This window comes from Pelobates fuscus, chromosome 6, assembly GCF_036172605.1.
Source record: "Pelobates fuscus isolate aPelFus1 chromosome 6, aPelFus1.pri, whole genome shotgun sequence".
In the NCBI taxonomy this organism is placed as follows: Eukaryota; Metazoa; Chordata; class Amphibia; order Anura; family Pelobatidae; genus Pelobates; species Pelobates fuscus.
The window spans coordinates 38,651,192-38,668,703 of record NC_086322.1 but is presented as its reverse complement, the minus strand read 5'-3'; the positions used below and the strand labels follow the sequence as shown (position 1 = coordinate 38,668,703).

Here is a 17,512-nt window from a genome sequence, read left to right as displayed (position 1 = left end):
AGTGTGTATCAGGGGTTTTGAGGACAGGTGTCAATCCATATCTGCCAAGTGACCCTATGTAGGGGGAACAGTCCCTATTCTGCTCTGTGTCAGTGTGTATCATGGTCTCTGTGGACAGGGAACAGTCTCTATTCTGCTCTGTGTCAGTGTGTATCATGGTCTCTGTGGACGGTGAACAGTCTCTATTCTGCTCTGTGTCAGTGTGTATCATGGTCTCTGTGGACAGGGAACAGTCTCTATTCTGCTCTGTGTCAGTGTGTATCAGGGGTTTTGAGGCCAGGTGTCAATCCATATCTGCCAAGTGACCCTATGTAGGGGTAACAGTCCCTATTCTGCTCTGTGTCAGTGTGTATCATGGTCTCTGTGGACGGTGAACAGTCTCTATTCTGCTCTGTGTCAGTGTGTATCAGGGGTTTTGAGGACAGGTGTCAATCCATATCTGCCAAGTGACCCTATGTAGGGGGAACAGTCCCTATTCTGCTCTGTGTCAGTGTGTATCATGGTCTCTGTGGACAGGGAACAGTCTCTATTCTGCTCTGTGTCAGTGTGTATCAGGGGTTTTGAGGACAGGTGTCAATCCATATCTGCCAAGTGACCCTATGTAGGGGTAACAGTCCCTATTCTGCTCTGTGTCAGTGTGTATCATGGTCTCTGTGGACAGGGAACAGTCTCTATTCTGCTCTGTGTCAGTGTGTATCAGGGGTTTTGAGGACAGGTGTCAATCCATATCTGCCAAGTGACCCTATGTAGGGGTAACAGTCCCTATTCTGCTCTGTGTCAGTGTGTATCATGGTCTCTGTGGACAGGGAACAGTCTCTATTCTGCTCTGTGTCAGTGTGTATCAGGGGTTTTGAGGACAGGTGTCAATCCATATCTGCCAAGTGACCCTATGTAGGGGGAACAGTCTCTATTCTGCTCTGTGTCAGTGTGTATCAGGGCTGGGCTTTGAGGACAGGTGTCAATGTTAGGTGATTTCTGCCCTTTATGGATTAAAAGCAGACTCTGCATCAACTGTGCAATTTTCCATGGGAGTTTTGCCATGGATCCCCCTCTGGCATGCCACAGTCCAGGTGTTAGTCCCCTTGAAACAACTTTTCCATCACTATTGTGGCCAGAAAGAGTCCCTGTTGTTTTTAAAATTCGCCTGTCCATTGAAGTCAATGGCGGTTCGCGCGGTTCGCCGGTTCGCGAACATTTGCGGAAGTTCGCGTTCGCCGTTCGCGAACCGAAAATTCCGGGTTCGCAACAACACTATTTACTAATTTCCAAACTTCCTCTGGAAGTGAATTAGCATGAAAATTATTCATTAAAAGCTTTATAAATGTGTTTTCCATGACCCTGGCTGACATTAATGCTCTTGTCCAACTGGTGGTGAAGTGCCTGGATGTCCAAGACCAGATCTTAAAGCTGCAGGCAATATACATGTTTTATCTCATTAAACTAGTTATAGTGCCGGATGTCCTTTGGCACTGTCCCTCCATTCAGTGCTAATCCATTTCGAGCAGGTTAGCAATGAATGAGAGTCTGTGTCTTGCTGTAGCTCTGTCCCCACTGGAGGTGTTGCTGAGGCAGAGAATACACACTTTCTTCTAGCCATACCGAGTCATAATTGAATGGGCACTGTGACAGGCTAAAAGCAGTCATCTGATAATCTCAGCCAATCAAATATGCCCACTGCTGCTCGGGCTAATGCTTCCTCATTAGCCCAAGCAGCACAGGGGAAATGAGCTGCTGGGAACCCTCATTTTGCATTAAAATATTGAAAACGGTTTAACACTGAATGGAAAGCCAGTGCCAGTGGACTCCAGACTCTATAATTAGATTAAGCAGTTATGGTGCCTACAGTGTCCAATTAAGTAGAACATCATGAGATCATGTTTAGTTTAAATCATCAGAACCTATTTGATTGGTTGTGAAACGTTTAGAGCTTTATTCCAGAACTGTTCTTTCTCCATAATCCTTGTGTTTCTGTATATTTAACGATATGCCTGACAATCTAAACGACTTGTGCACTATGAAAGATTTCAGCTCGGCCAAACCATTTTTTCCAAAAATAAAAACATTTTGGGGGCACAAAAGTTTCGGACAAATAACTGTTCGGCTCAGAAGAACTTCGGAACCGAAATCCCTATTCAGGAACTGAATAAATAGAAGAAAAAAGTGTGCAAAATAGGAAAATCAGTGTGCTGCAAAATATAAACATAATAAAATATTATTTTTACATTTTGTGATACAGACATGAGCATTGTCCTGCTATTTGGTCCACAGATCAAGTAAGAAAAGTAATCAACAGAGGGAAAAACAGAATGAGCAGAAAGAAATTCTATCTTTATATATTATCTATTTATAGTTAAATCCCCCTCTCATAATATTGTAAAGCGCTACGGAACCTGTTGGCGCTATATAAATGGCAATAATAATAATAATAATAATATTAAAAAATATATAAATATAGACATGCATTACTGCTCCTCATTTGATCTGTGAATAAAATTAAAATTTCTTTAAATTCAGAATCATGAACAAAAATTAATATTTTCGGCCATTGCATATTTTACTTGGTACATGATTCGGTTAAATTTTCCGCAGTTCCGGAATTTGACAGATAACTCAAATTCTGCTGAACAGCAATTCGTCCCCCCCCCCCCCCAAATCTCAATATCTAGGGAGGAGACCACTAGGCATGCAATCTGTTCATTTCTGCATTTAAGCATGTTGCTTTGTTTAAAACCTAAGAAAATATCAATTAAATTTAAAGCCAAGTCAGTACCAGACGGGTTTTAGGTAAAAGGGGTTAAAGGTTGTGAAAAAGAGTTTGTCTCTTTTTACCAACAGATACAAAAGACCTCAGTACCCCACTGAGCACAGATGCTCAATATACAATAAAAACCTTTGACTACTAAGTGATTGGATGTTAGAGTATCATTCTACCTTTCTAACTGAATTTGTATAGCAAATACACTGGGTATCCCTGAACCAGCTCAGTTTTTAAAATTGTGTTTTTTTTCACTAAATTGAGGGTTATGGAGCAAATTCCAAATGAGATTCTAATCTTGGATCTCTTACAAGTGTATTCTCTAAGATAAAGAATATTTCCAAATCTATTATATTTATTTAACATGTGTTTTTTCAGATTTACTTTGCTAACGTTTTTGAGTAGCCCTTTACTAAATAACCTTGTTAGTGTTCATACGAGGAATTGTAGGATGTTGCTTAGGTCATTTGTAGAGCATTGCAGCTCTGTCCAGAGAAGACACAATCCTAAATTAAGTATCTCTTTTAACACACATATTTGCTGGCATTTTCTCTTGAAAACTCAGTACATTAAATCAATATCTAGCAGCAGGTGAAAGTGTCATCCAAGTGAATTGTGGCTGACAAGTTCACTTTAATCCTGCCCTTTGGAAAATGGTGCTAGTGGTCTTTGAAACAAAAAGCCATCGGGGAATAAATCAAAACACAGTTTGTATTTTTAAAAATAGATAGTGATTTAAAAATGTGCACATGTAACACTGAATTAATGTGTTTTTCCAAACATAATATTTTCTATTAATTAATTCATTAATATATACAGCCTGGTAGCGACAACTTCCTAATGGACAAATTGACATCACCTGTTAGGAACTCCATCCCAACATTTCAGAAGACATGGGCGCCATGGGAAGAATCTAAAAGCAAATGCGGTTCATGGGACCGGGACTCTGTCCCCATATACGCGGAGGTGGCAACTTCTCCCTGCCTCACCCCTCAATCCCCTAATTTTCCCTCTTCACATATTCTTTTTCTTTCCTCTAACCTCTTCTCCTTCTATCCCTCTTCCTATTTCCCCACATCAAAGACACTGAAAACCTTCACACATGTATACATCACTGAAGTAAGTCCTCTCCTCCTTAATGGAATAGATTGATTATAATTCCACCAAATGTTTTTCTATGTAAATGTTTTAATGTTACATCCTATCTTCATATGGAAAACAGAATCACGGGAGGAACTCACCTAAACATACAGGGCTCTGTTTGTGGTACAGCAGGGATGTTGAAAATGAATATTTTTCTATTGTTCTGAATTTTTGAACTCAAAGCCCCAGATTATAACATGAAAACTTGCCTACCATATTCCTCTCTGTACTCGAAACGCGGCAGTAAATAAATAATAAAATAAACACCCTGGGGCAAGTTTACGTGTCAAATAGCCAACGTTGTTTTAGGGCATTTAAAAAAGTGCACAATTACTGAGTAGTATACACTGTTATAAAGGATACTCTGACATCCACTGTTCTTTAGACACAAACTGAAGACCTACGGGCTCTAATGTTAAGGATAACTCACTCTCATCCAATCAGCGTTGTCCAAATTTCGGCAAAACTGACAATGCTGATATAGAATTGTAAAGTGCATTAGCTCTATGTGAGCAAGGGAGAGTCTTGATTTATGTCAAACCTCTGAAAAATTAAAGGAATACCATAGCGTAAGGAATGCAAACATGCATTTCTCAACATTTAGAGTATTCCCCCTGCCCAGACAGGCTATATGCCCCAGAACCGCTACATTAAGCTATGTGTAACTTCTCCATTACCAATATGATAAGTAAAGGGAGCATGTGGGAGGTTTGGGTTGCCACAAATCAATCAAACAGTTGACACATACAGCAACCATAGCCTGCTAGACCTATAACCACTACAACAGTGTGTAGTAGTTATGGAACTCAGAGTGACATTTTCAGGTAACATATAAGTCACACAGGATTCGATTACATTTTTTTTGTCAATCTTACTTTTATTAAGGCATGTGAGTTGGGGTACAGAAAGCGAAAAGAAGGGAAATGTACAATTGGAATACACGTTATATCACATTATTTTGTAGACTAGTAAAATGTAAACATGCTAAACTGTTGCGTTTAATGGGTATGACATAAGTAACTGTACAGGCTTAATACATTAGAAGGTTTGCTATATAAAGACATTGTATGGGTTAACCGGAGGTAGAGTAGGAACCCAGGGCTAGCTAAGAAGTAAGACTTTCTGAACCGACACATCATACAGTATGGCTGCTATGTCACTAGGTGTAAGGCTAAGAGAGCATCTGAGGTGATTGTTAGTAGCTTTACCTAGCCTGGCCAGCTTGCTTGAAGTTAGGAAATTCTCCTCCAAAACATTCAAATAGTAACAGTCTGAGATACAGGACTAATGGCAAGGTGTAGCCGTCAATGCATATCGAGTAGAAAGCTTAACGGATATCAGGTAGTACATCACAGTTTACACAGTACAATTATAGTGACCTCATATGCTATGTGATTGTGTGCTCTATGTACTGAGGACTAATAATGCGATGCATTTAGTGAGTCCATGTACACAAGATTGAAACGTCAGGCTTTCGATTAACATTTTTAACAGCTCTTTACAGTGGATAAAAAAATAAATAAAAGTTATTGTAATTGTGACGAGAGCAATCTCGCCACATTGGATTGGAGAAGCCTGGTTGCCTGCCTGCTGCCTTTGGACTATGGACCAGACTTTTAAAAGACTTATTTTCCCTGCAGAAAGACTTTATTGTGCCTTTCTGCCGGGGTGTTCGGTAGATTTTATCTACCGAACAAACTACCGAAGGCGCGACCACCCGGGAGCTGGAGTGTGCTGCCAATTGACTACCCTGAAGCTGCAGTTAACTGCAGCTTAATTGATGAATGCAGGGTGGTCTTTGTTCGTTTACCGAACACGTGGCGGCGGACATTTTAAAAGTCCCGTACGGCCAGCGGTGTTCGGCACTTAAACTATGGAACTAAAAACGGACACTTATTTGCACGAACACCGCTGAGCCGTCTGCCGCCTGGTTCCTGTTCGTACAGTTTAACGAATACATGTCTGTTCGGTATGTTATTTTATGTGAATGCGTTAAACCAGATAGCTATGCCATGGAGCCCATTCGTGTAGTTAAAGACTTTGGCTCCATGGCAATTGAACTGTGTGTATAGGATCTGAGCGCTATTCGGTAGTTTTGTGCGCTCAGATCCCAGCTATCTGGAGATATGTGAAATGTCTGTGTGTTATGTAGACAAGGTGACTTTATGTATTTTAAAGTGTTTTACTGTCTTTGTGTCCCCACGTATATTACTACTCAATTATCTCCAGGATAGAGGGAGGGAATTAGGATGCATTGTGGGGATGTTTTACTGCTGCGTGTCTGTAATTTGTACTTGTCTGTCCCTTGTCATAGTCTTCCATCTGGTCCCCTAGGGGAGTGTCCACCAGGTGGGAGACTTGCATAAATACTGGGCGGGTAGCCCTGAATAAACCAGACCACTGCTTGACCCCCAACACGGAGCCTTGTCTCGTTCTTGGGGGGATTTACTGTATGCTGTTAGAGGCTGATTGTCTGCTTTTCCTGTTCGTCTGCTAGCAGCTATTAGTGAGGTTCCAGTTCGGGAGTTGGAGTGCTATTTTGTATCCAGTTCGGGAGTTTGGTGTTCTGCAGTAGCTGTGCCTGTATCTCTAGAAGGGGAAGATCTACTAAACGGCTTTTAACCCCTTTTATGCCTGGGGGTGCCGTTACAGTAATGAAACAGATTTATTACACAGAGCAAGATGTCATGAGAGCCTTACTCAAATGACGTTACAGTGCTCAATATATTGTTCAGACAGACTTTTGCTTTTGTCTCTTATTGTGTACTTCAGTTCCTCAGTGTATTTAGTCAGCATTGAATAAAGACATAGACACAATAACAAGTTAGAAGCCCTTCATTGCTCAGATATACACTATTCTCTGAGGTAGGTGATGACATGTGCATGTTTCTATACTGTTTATTTTTACACTTAGCAAGGCTACTAAATTGCAGGGTGCATATCAATACAATATAAATGCCAAGGTCTTTGAAAATAAACTTTTTGTCTAGTGGTTAAACCTGTAAGAACGATTCAGTCCTCTGGGAAACAGGTGAGTTGGCACTTTAAAAAAAAATAACAATATAGCACAATTTAACTTGGTGTATTCAATAAATGCAACTTAAATTCACATAAATTCCAAAACACAATCAGAAAAAAAAAAAAAATTAAATAGTTTGTAACTCTACAGTTAAAGGATGTGGGATGTTGAGACATCTTTACCCCTGCATTAATTATTACAGGGGGTCATCCATCAGGGACGTGTCTATCGCGAGGCAAACAAGGCATCTGCCTTGGGTGGCACTTTGCAGGGGACGACTAAAAAAAATCAGCCCCAAACGCCCAGGCAGATCCCTTGTTTGCCTCTGTCATGGGGGGCTCAAGAGCTGGCCGGCTGGCCACTTTTGAGCCGCCCCGAGACTGGTAGCGGGCAGCGAGGGAGCATATTTACCTGAGCTCTTCTTGCTCAGCTCCCTCCGCGACGCTTAATGAAGCCAGGTACTGGAATATGACGTCAGACCGGCTCCCAGCATCACGAAGCGCAGCCTGTCCGCCCCCTGACTGCCCGACCAGCAGCCCTACTGGACTGCAGGTAAGCAATCCACTCCAGCTCTCCCATAGAGGCTGGGTGGATTTAAAATAATAAAAAAAATATTAGAGAGCAAAAAAATGGGTCGCAAGAGTATTCTGAGAACAGACAGCAACTGAAATAGCCTGCCCTTCAGTGGGTCCCCGCTCAGAACTCAAGCTGGTTTTAGCTCATCTTGTACCATTACAGAGAGAACATATCAGACTGGTCCCACCCATATGGGCAGTCCAGATCCAAAATGCCAGCAAGTTCCCTCTGCACGAGAGACACAGCAACCCCAGACGATCATTTCAGGCTTGTTAGGCATCATCAGTAAGGCATAACTGATATCTCTCTAGGCACCATGAGCAAGGGGCCCACCTCTGGATTACCCTTTAAACTAATGTGTGTGTGTGTGTCGGTCACTTAGTGTGTATGTGTCGGTGAGTGCGTGCGTCTGTCAGTGTGTGTGCGTCTGTCAGTGTGTCTCCAAGTAATAGTGTGTGTATATGAGAGTGTGTGTCTGTCAGTGAGTGTGCTTCTGTCAATGAGTGAGCGTCTGTCAGTCAGTGCAGCCTTGACAGGAAGGGGTGGGGGAAATTTAAATAAGGGGGAGAGGGGGAGAGCCCGAGCACCGTCCTGCCTAGGGCAACACAAACCCTAAATACACCACTGCCATCCATTGTATTGGTTTTCAACTGTTTATAATGATTTCATATTTTTTTATGTGTGTGAGGTAAAGAGTCACATGACACCGAGGAGGGAAAATGGCTAAATGGGCCCAATTTGGACATTTCAACTTAGTACTCGCTTTTGTTGCCAATGGTTTAGACATTAATGGCTGTGTGTTGAGTTATTTTGAGGGGACAGAAAATTTACACTGTTATACAGGCTGTACACTTACTACTTTACATTGTAGCAGAGTGTCATTTCTTCAGTGTTGTCACATGAAAAGATATAATAAAATATTTACAAAAATGTGAGCGGTGTACTCACTTTTGTGAGATACCGTGTGTGTATATACAAATATATATGAACAGATTTTCGGTTTTAAAAAATGTTACAAAAATAAAATGCCAGAGGGATTATATATGGGGACTGTTAATGTAAACACCAAGCAGTTTTTATAATATAATGATAGACATGATTGAAAGCCCCTCTAAAGCTGGTACAACAGCTAAAAGATTGCCCTTGAACAGGCTGACCTTGCAGGTGACACACAACTCATTTCCATATGAATACAGAGAACAACAGGACTGTTACTTCAGCACCTAATATTAACTACCCATGTCTAGAATAATCCAAACCATCAAAATATTATATTTATCTATTAAAAATAAAAATGTATTTTACCTATAATATGAGCGGTTACTACCTTCACAAAGTATTATGGTTAATAAATATGGCCAAATTACTAATAAAAAGTGTTGTTTTTACAAATATTTAATCTGGCCCTTTTTAACAATGCACTTGATAAATGTGAAATGTTCACCTGCAGCATTCCAATTATTTTGTAGAGAACATTAGAATTTCCCAAGCCTGCTCTTAAAGAAACATAGTGTATTAAAAACTGAACTACAGAGACTGCAGAATGCCACAATACACAGAATGAGCACAAATGGAATAGGTATCTAAACCACATCATACAGCTAAATAACTCCCGACGCACACATTTTTCATAGCAAATACAGTAATCATTCCCACAATGCAGCCGTGATAGACATCTCATAAAATATAAATATGAATACAAAACATATGCCCCGGTGAATGCAAACAGCAGTCCATTCTCATTCAGTTTTTTTCAATGAACGAGATGCTTCTCAAGGCTGCATTGCATTTTCATTATAGTAGTCCCCATGTGAAAATAGTGACCATGTTTATGACTACACCATACCTCCCAAGTGTCCCTATTTAGCAGGGACAGTCCCTATTTTAGGCCTAAATCCATTGGTCCCCTTTTCCTATCCTAACGATTCTCTTTTGTAGGGGCTCAGCGTCTGAATTCATACCACAGCTCCACATGAATAATATACACAGTAATGCATCATAATACTACAATAAATGTGTTTAGAAATCAGTCTGTGTAAATAAGACTCATAGTTTTTTTTTTCTAAATTACATTTTACTTGCATAAATTATTATTAGAAAGTCACCTAAAACATCAAAAGCATAGCCCATGCTACACCCCCACTCACACCCCTAAAATGAAAGTGTCCTTCTATGTCCATTTAAAATGTTATACCCATCCCTTCAACAATATCAGACATTTTTTGTATTTGGGATCCCTGTACTGGACTGCTCCCTTTCACAGAGCAATAAAAAGAAGTTCACAAAGAGTGCATTTAACACACACACACACACACACACACACATACACACAAACACACACACTAGCCATATGTAAGTCAATAAGAGTGTAGCTGTGGCTTTTTGTTCTTGACAGAGCTTCACATTGGCACGCCAGGCTACCATAGCATGTCCCAATAACAATGTCCCAGACATGCATGTCCCAATAACATAACATCATCAATGACACACACATTGTCCAGCCCTACCCTTTCTTGTTAAAATGTCCATATATTCCAATTTTGTTTACTACTTCTCACAGAAGGATCATGGTTAAAAAAAAAAAAAAGAAGTGGAATAGATCCTGGGAGACCATGCAACTGGCATTAATTGTGTATTTTTAATGCATATTTTTATTGCATGTTTATGAGATCCATTGACATTAGTGTTAAATTCTTGCTGCAATGTCTGTTTAATACTGTTGTCTTTCCTGTTTGCTTAATGTGTGTGGCTGCTTTGAGCACAGTTTTGTTTAGAATTTTTATTCCTGCCTTTAGAAAGGTGATGCAGTACTAACTAGGGTCAACACAGCATTTACACGTGTGCCTAGAAACCTTGCTGAACAAATTGGATTCAACTACAGATTGTGAAAAAGTTTTAAATCTTAAACTAATCATAAAACTTTGAAAGTTCTGTTTGAAATCAGGTAAACACAATGATTAAATGCATTAGGTATTTACAGACTAAGCCAACTATTTGTCAATCCTATGCTGATTTTGGAAATTAAATTTCAATTTGGCTTGTTGCCACACACATATCAGTTTAATCTAATTTGTAACAAATGCGTTTCCTAAAATAACAACACACAGTCGTAGCAATAAGAATACCAAGCATTATCGGTACCCGAATGAAAAGTTTGAAAAGGAATTTTTTTTTTCCCTTTAGTAAAGCTAGACAGCAGACAGTCACTATATTTCCTAAGTAATTACTTTAGAAGACACACAGGAGAGCTAATAGAAGCTCATCTTATGTCAGATGCCAATCAGCTAAGCCCTGCTTAGCTCGGGTAGAAATCTTCCAGGTAAGAAGTCAAACTGTTACAAATTGGTTTGACATCTTACACTGAGATGGTGTAACATATCCCCCTGTTTTGCATTGGATCTGCAATATATGTTGTACCAGCCTCCTACCATGTTGCCTGGGAACCTCTACCTTTTGTTTAACATGCCATATTCCACATTGCCCTGCACCTATGGACAAAAACTGTTTCTGGCCCTTTAACTGTGTTGTGCAAAGAATGGGTAAGTTTGATCTGGCACTTTGGATACAGCCGAAGTGCCGAAGTAGTCGAAGTGGCCGCCATTAGACAATCGAACATGTGGCGGCAGCCATTTTAATGCAGTTGAACGCGGTCAGCGGTGTGTGCCGTCAAATCCCTGGAACAGAAATCAGCCACACATTTGAACGAACACTGCTGACCTTTACCTTCCCTTACCCTTCGACACTGCGGCTGGAGACTAAGTCCCATTTGAAGATTTGAACACACGTTCGAATGGGACTTTGTCATCTTTTTCATGTGAAATAGACTGCCACTTGACTAACGACCACCGCGGAAGTTTAACCTCGTTTTACTTCGACACTTCGACAGAAGTCAAAGTGCGTTCAACTATTCGAACACCACCTTCGGGTGGGACTTTGTTATTTTTCAAGGCAGAAATTGACCGACCGCACAGCCTGAATCTGTGGAACTGTTTTGGGCATGCAAACAGGCGTGTGGTCGGTCCAAAGAGACTTTTTCAATATCTCTGGAACCACTGAACCGATTTGTACGAATTTTTAATATGTTTGTCCCAAGTTGTGTTGTTCATAAAAAATGTTTGCACTTTAAAGGGACACTCCACTGCCAATATAAAAAAAAATACATAAAAATCACTGTTTAGTACATATACACAAATGAATAAATGCATGCATGTAATTATGCATTTTTCTATTGGGTTATATATAAAAACAGCTTGCGAAACCTGAAGTTCTCTTCTCTGCTGCCTTTGTAAGCCCTCCCCTTCTAACCCCGCCCAGACTTTCTGTGGCTGTCCAATCATAGATTTCACAATGCAGCTCAATGAGAAGACTTTGCAAGGCAGGTGCCCTGTGCAATTGCTGCATCTTGAGTTTAGCTTCACTGAGATAAACCACCAGGATGTAACAGGACCTGTTGTCTGCTTGAAAGTCGGAGGAGGGTGTAACCAGATTAAGTTATAAAAGTGTCAATTTCAATTGAAATCTGCAGTTTTTGCAAAATTAAGAAAATAGAAAACGCTCTTCACACATAAAGCTAAAGTGCTTTAGCTGTCTGTAGTGTCCCTTTAAATATGGCATACATATGTCATATTTAAAGTACAAACACCTAATTCAGTTATATTTTAAGGAACAGTCCAAGCACCGTAAGATCACATTAATGAGTGCCCGGGCACCATCTCACTGTAAGTAGTCAAATCATTTTATAACAGTTTGACTATATTATTTATATTTGCTTGAATATATATAGTAGAAACATTATTATTATTACATATGTGCAACTCCTGAATGCAATGTGGCATAAAGCTTTAGGTAAGCATATCATTTGAGCTACACATTTCCTGAATATCATGATGTGGCCCAAAACTTTATATTGACTAAATTGTGAATTGTAATAGCCTGAAAAATGCATTTCAGAATTGAGGTCAAATTACGAGACATATTGGAGATATCTTCATACACATGCATATTGGTCTAAAGTCTTCAGTTCAATAAAAAATGACTGTGTAAATAATAAAACCTACCAGAAAATACAGATGATACATTATACTTTATGCAAAGAGCATCCACACGCAGGTGGAAGACAGTTCTCTGGAGTATATGCTGTATGTTAGTAAAAGCGTATAAACATTCTCATGCACGCACACATGCACACACAATATATTTTGCATTTGCAACTTTAATTCTACATAAAAGGTAAACACAGGGGAATGTGAATAAAGGAATAAAATATCTTATTTAATAGTCAACTGATCTGCTATCTCACAAATCAATCATTTTATTGTATGCAAGCAGTAACATAGTACAATGTGTTCTATTCACTAAACAGTAAGCAGGGTGAGCACAAAACGGACTTTCAAATTTTAGACAAAAAATAAAAAAACCTGCTTTGAAAATATGAATTTTAGCTTTTTTTTCCCCCAAAAAAACTATTTTGGTGTACACCAATTCTACAGTCAAACCAGACCAATCCTCAAGTAATTACAACAAACTGTTTACAGAGAACAGATCCCAGATATTATGAAAACAGTAAGAGAATCCTAAAAAAATAGATGACCAGTATTTTAGGGACAAACAGGTCAGGAAATGAACAATTCTTGGCATACGCATATATATACACTTTGACATTTTAGGCAGCAGGGAGAATAGGCTGGATAACCACATCCTCAAATATGTTGTCAATATTTACATGTTTATGAATGGAAAAACTATTTCTAGTAGTAATCAGTGATTATTTTAAAATGAAAATTTTGTAATTAAGCAATATGGCAATGTCTTTAACATCTACAACTCTGCACCATATATGTATTTTACCATAATGCTTCATTAAAGAAAGTATTTTTATCGGAAGGATGCATCCATAGTGTTACTATAATATATAAGCATTTAACAAGGATGAGTACATTAAACTTTCATGTATATTCAGTTGGGATGTAATTAGTAATGAACGTAATAGTAGTTATTTTATTGACATCACAAGGAAGAAAGGCAGATTTGCAAGGCACTGAACTTATAACTCTCATACACTGCAGTCTGTGCATTAACCTCTGAGCTATCGCACCAAAAGGCAAAACATGCATTGGCTATCTCACGATAAAGCATGCTGGTTACAGCAATTAATATGTTTTTGGGCAGCACTTCAAATATACAAAGCACATGTCATATCATGAAAAAGGCAAAATAATGCAATGCATGGTGACAACATCTAATAATGTATGAAGACTCATCTAGCAATACGTTGCTTAACAGAGAAAATATTTCAGTATTTCTCTAATGACGAGTCAATACCTCCAAACACACACTAAGCTTTTATATGTAAAAGCCCAAAATCATTAGCCGAATTGGAATGGTGACCTGGAGCAGACAGGTTTCCAATTAGACAGGCTGTGATTTAGTTAATAACATTGTGTTTTACAGAGCAGAAAGTTCTGGTTATTAACCAAAGGTTTAGTGAAGGGTACCGAAGGCAAATCATATCAAACCTTATTGATTTATCATTGTTGAAAACTTGAAATAACCATTTAACAATGCTCTAGATCTAGACAATTAAACAAAACCACTATATTGAGCACCTAGACAGAGTGCAACCTATTAATTGTACCAAGAAAACAAGTTAATATATATGGCAAGCACTTCACTTCTCATTATCCATCCTGTTAGATGTCAGGTTTAGTCACTCAAGCTGTTTGCGGACTACATTTCCCATCATTCTCAGATATGATGGCTTAGCATCAGGTCAAGTGCAGGTCACATAACCTTGGGTACCACAATAAGCCAACACTAGTTAAAAAGATGCTCTGTGGATCAAGCTCTAATTCAGCAACAAAATGAGAATAATGCACAAAAATATCTTTCATCGCAAGTGACTGAATGAAAACACAATAACTGACTAAAGACGGGTACTTTGTTACAAATTAGTTATTGACAAGTAACTCTGCTGTGTGTATAGTCAGTTTCTGTCAAGAATTTACTGAAGTTAAGATTAACAACACTGACCTCATGGTTAAATGGGCTTTATGTGTTAGGCACTGGAGGGAAGCATCACAAATCATTTAAACGGCTAAGCACCGTTGCTATTTATTTATATTTAAGGATGAGGGCATACAATTATTATTATTTTTGTAGTTGTTGCAGAACATGTAATAATGCATTCCAGAATAATTCAAATTGAAACAGGATCGTATTGGAACTATTGAAAAATGTAACACATTAACTGTAAATAAAAAATACAGATTCCAAAAATATAGAACCTTAATAATAATTGCATATAATAAGAGTTGTAATTCCCAGCCATGACAAAGAACTTGCTACATCAAGACATCAAAGTAACACTTTTTTTTTCTGGTTGGGATAGTAGTTAACCTTAAATAAACTCTACTGTCCAAGGAATATTAACAAGTACAATTTAATTCACTGCAGTTAAAATAGATTATACATGGAGTACAGGACCAGTGTGCCCATCTTACAAAGCAAGTCTAGAGAGTCCTCCTTCTAAAAGAAGATAGCCTTTTGTCTGTCTTCCCCTTTGGTGATCCTAGAGCACTACAGGACCTCCCAGGCTCCAATCCAAATCTAATATTAAGCGGGTTCTTTGAATATCTCAAGAAATTGACAAGGAGGCCTACAAATCATATACTGCAGGATGCTATGAAGGGACCTCCTTGGGCTGGATGGTCAATGAGTGAGAGGAACAACACAAAGCCAGGGGAAGGAAGGGATGTACAGATGCCTTGCTCTTAAATTATCCTCCTTCTTCACAAAGGAAATAAAGGGAGAAAAGGGGGGCTGGGGAGGGGGGGGGGGGGGGGAGAGAGCCACATGTCTGATAGTCAGCTGCACATTTAACAAAAGCCTCTCTCTGTCTCTCTCCTCCATCAGAGCAGCATCCTTCCCAGCTTGGAGGACCAGGGATGCTGATAGTGGTGCTGGCTGATGGGGAGCAGACTGGTGCTGATGCTGCAAGTGATGCTGTGGATGCTGCTATTTTTTTCCAAAATGGTGATCATATTGCAAATCAAGCTCTTTCTCTGTGTGTGTGTGTGTCCCATGGCAAAGGCACACTGACAATCCCCCCAATCCCTGATCTTCAGTGCAGAAAGCCAGCCTTGTACTCACCTTCCTGTACCTTCCTGCTGATGCTGATGCTGATAAATGCACTAGTTTCCTCCTGCAGGTTGTAGCAATTGCAAATCCCAAAGTGTGCCTTGCACTGTGCAGGGTCTGGGTATTGTCTGTGCTCTGTGTGTGACTGTGTGTGCAGCAAAGCTCTGCTCCCACTGACAGCTCCAGCAGCTGCTGTTCTCAGCTCACTGTGTGTTGTATGTGAAAGCTGGTCTCTAGGAGCCAGCATCAGCTGAGCTCTTAGCTCTGCCACTCCCCTCCTGGATTCATGCACTCAGCCTCTTTTTATTTTTTTTTCATTTTTTTTTTCTCCTGGATTAACTTTATTCAAAGGAAACAGTTTAATAGCATGAATAAAACCTGCAGAAATGGTTTATTTTAATGCAATAAACTAAAGCAATCATAGATAATAATAATAACTGTAGTAGATACGTAGTATTATAATAAAAATTAGTATTGTTGCAATAATGAGTATTATTATTCCTGATTTAATAGTGCACGTTAATAAAGCACTTTGATATTTGATTAGGGCAGTTATTTATTTAATTTCCATATGATGAATGCATTTTATCACTTTTTAAGATGTTGCTAATAATAATGATATTAATAATATTTGTGAAATAATATTACAAATAATAATAATAACAATACTTATGTTATAATAATACTACAGCTAATAATAATAGTAATAATAATAATACTTGCGAGACATTAGTACTAATAATAATAATAATAATAATAATAATAATACGCATAATAATAATAATAATAATAATAATAATAATAATAATAATAATAATAATTGCTATTACTGATCTATGGTTTAATAATTCACTTTAAAAGGAGCTGTCTCTAACGTGGAATTTATACAATTGAAAACAAAATTTAAATTACCAAAACCTTTTTTTTTTCATAAAATGTGCTTTTTATCAATAATATTTGAAGATTTTGCAAATAGCATCACAATCCAACTCAGACAAACAAAACCAGGTTAACTTTGTAAATAAGGATCAGAAATAGAAACATTGTTTAATTTCTCCTCTTTTCTGTAGCATTCTCTTTGCTGAATTCAGCTGCAAAGGAGAGAGTTTATAATAATTATTGGCATGGAGCTAGGATGGAAGAACCTACTTGCAGGATAAATAGGTGTGTATTGCTAAATTTCATTTGAATTTTAAAGGAACACTATAGGGTCTGGAACACAAGCATGCATTCCTGACCCTATAATGGTAAAAACACCATTTAGGTGGCTTTCCCCCTCTTATCCCCCTTAGAAGGGTTTAAAACGTACCTTATTTCCAGCGCCACGCGGGTCTGCCAGTGCTGGTCCCACCTCCGATCCACCTCCTCGGTGACATCATCAAATTTTTCAATTTTTAGACAATCCAATGCTTACACTGTGCTGCTCTTGGATAGTTTCCTGGTGTACACGGATGTGGAAGACCAAGGAACTAAAATAGGGCAGGACTGTTGTTATATATTGAGATAAGTAAATAATATATTAAAATCCAAGTAAGGGACATGTTATCTTCAATAAAGCACTTTAATTTCTGCTAAGTGCAGATATTTTTCCATATGAATTGTGCATGTGCATTTGTGTGTCTCTAACTTCTCCCAAGCACCTTTGTGTGTCTCTTACTTCCCTCAAGCTCTTTTGTATGTCTTTTTCTCCTTCCCAACCCCTCTGTGTGTCTCTTTTTCCCACTCCCAGACTCTCTGTGTGTCTCTTTTTCCCCTTACCCAGCCACATTGTTTGTCTTTTTCTCCCCTGTAGCCCTGTAGCCCCTGTAGCCTATGCCACTTTATGGTTGCACCAGCCCTGGGGAGGGAAACAAAGCCTAAATCACATGCATCTTGATTTTTGG

At 38.9% G+C, this 17,512-nt stretch overlaps 1 protein-coding gene across 4 annotated transcripts in view; it reads right to left on the bottom strand.

The window, feature by feature from the left end:
• CTNNA2 (catenin alpha 2) overlaps positions 1–15,872 on the bottom strand; it is a 1,421,691-nt gene extending 1,405,819 nt beyond the window's left edge. For all 4 annotated transcript variants that reach the window (XM_063457611.1, XM_063457613.1, XM_063457612.1 and 1 more), the window contains exon 1: positions 15,642–15,872. The gene's annotated coding sequence lies outside the window, so the exon portion shown is untranslated. The remainder of the gene's footprint in view (positions 1–15,641) is intronic.
• Between the last annotated feature and the right edge of the window lie 1,640 nt (positions 15,873–17,512).